The sequence below is a fragment of the Lactuca serriola genome, chromosome 5 (genome assembly GCF_051521515.1).
Source record: "Lactuca serriola cultivar US96UC23 chromosome 5, Lser_US96UC23_V15, whole genome shotgun sequence".
Taxonomy (NCBI): Eukaryota; Viridiplantae; Streptophyta; class Magnoliopsida; order Asterales; family Asteraceae; genus Lactuca; species Lactuca serriola.
The window spans coordinates 192,733,558-192,734,988 of record NC_136412.1 but is presented as its reverse complement, the minus strand read 5'-3'; the positions used below and the strand labels follow the sequence as shown (position 1 = coordinate 192,734,988).

At 27.8% G+C, this 1,431-nt stretch overlaps 2 non-coding genes across 2 annotated transcripts; both read left to right on the top strand.

The window, feature by feature from the left end:
• Positions 1 to 399: 399 nt before the first annotated feature.
• TRNAA-AGC (transfer RNA alanine (anticodon AGC)) lies at positions 400 to 472 on the top strand. The gene has a single exon. It is a non-coding gene; the product is annotated as a tRNA-Ala (tRNA).
• Positions 473 to 1,125: 653 nt separating this feature from the next.
• On the top strand, positions 1,126 to 1,207 carry TRNAS-GCU (transfer RNA serine (anticodon GCU)). The gene has a single exon. It is a non-coding gene; the product is annotated as a tRNA-Ser (tRNA).
• Positions 1,208 to 1,431: the final 224 nt, after the last annotated feature.

The following is a 1,431-nucleotide window of genomic DNA, read 5'->3' as shown; positions in this document are numbered from 1 at the left end:
ATACAATATCATAGTTTTTTTCATTAATCTACACATAAAGAGCATCGCACGTGACACGTATCTATCACTGCTATCACATTAATAATCATTTTTATAGACAAAAAAACATGTGCGTTGATGGCTATTGTTTCTTTTAAATCGCAATGTCTTTTTAAATAAAATGAATAACGAGTTTGATAATTATGTTAGACTTACTTATGAAATATGATAATATACAAAATGATACTTAGTTATTCTTAACATACTGCACTCGTCGTTTTTCAGTTTTTTTTATGTTATGTTATCTAATAAAGTGGTTTTAACTGATACAGTTTTAAAAACATCCCAAACAAAATTATATAGTGTTACTTGAATACGTTAATACATTATATACCTGTATATTAATTAAAAATAGCAAAAGGGGATGTAGCTCAGATGGTAGAGCGCTCGCTTAGCATGCGAGAGGTACGGGGATCGATACCCCGCATCTCCATTTTGTTTTTTTTCTTTTCTTTCAAGTTGTAACCCTGGAGTTCTGGAAAGTTACATTTCAAGTCCTTAAACAATTCTTCATTATTCTTTTACCCGCCCAGAACTTCATAAACATGCCGTCTCAACTCTCAAAATACGTATTCAAAAAAAGAAATCGTATAGCAGTTATGACAACTTAGTTTAACTTTAATAAAATGACAACATTAATAAATAATCATAAACCAACGAGATAAAATAACGAGGAAAAAAGACCTTAAATGAAAATAACTAATTTGATATAATTATGAGAATACAACTATATAGTTTATTTACCCATGATTTGTCTTACTATAAAGGTAAAAAGAAGTCCATCTCTCCTTAATTTATTTTTGTTGTAAACTAGTGTTTGCAGAAAACTGTAATATATATATATATATATATATATATATATATATATATATATATATATATATATATATATATATATATATATATTCAGGTCTATTAATTAGCTGTAAAATTTCAGAATAAGGTTCCAATTTGGTTTGAGTTTAGAGAGCAAGAGAATTACAGAGCAACAAAGTCAGAAGTCACAATTGTTAAAATCAATAAAAGGATAATCATTGAGATATACTTCTCAGTTAATATATTTAGCTTTGAATTACCGACAACAAAGTCGCTTTGGCCGAGTGGTTAAGGCGTGTGCCTGCTAAGTACATGGGGTTTCCCCGCGAGAGTTCGAATCTCTCAGGCGACGTTTTAATATTTACTTTTATCTTCTTTTTTAATAATGAATTAAGATTAAGAGTAAATTACATGAATGGACCCTATGGTTAGGGGTTATTTGCATGTTTTATCCATAGACTTTTTTTTTTTTTTTTTTTTTTTTTTTTTTTTTTTTTTTTTAATCTTTATGTTTTTGTTATGCCCTTGATCTTTTATGAGACTTAAAAAGACTATTTTTCCTTCAAAATTTTCATT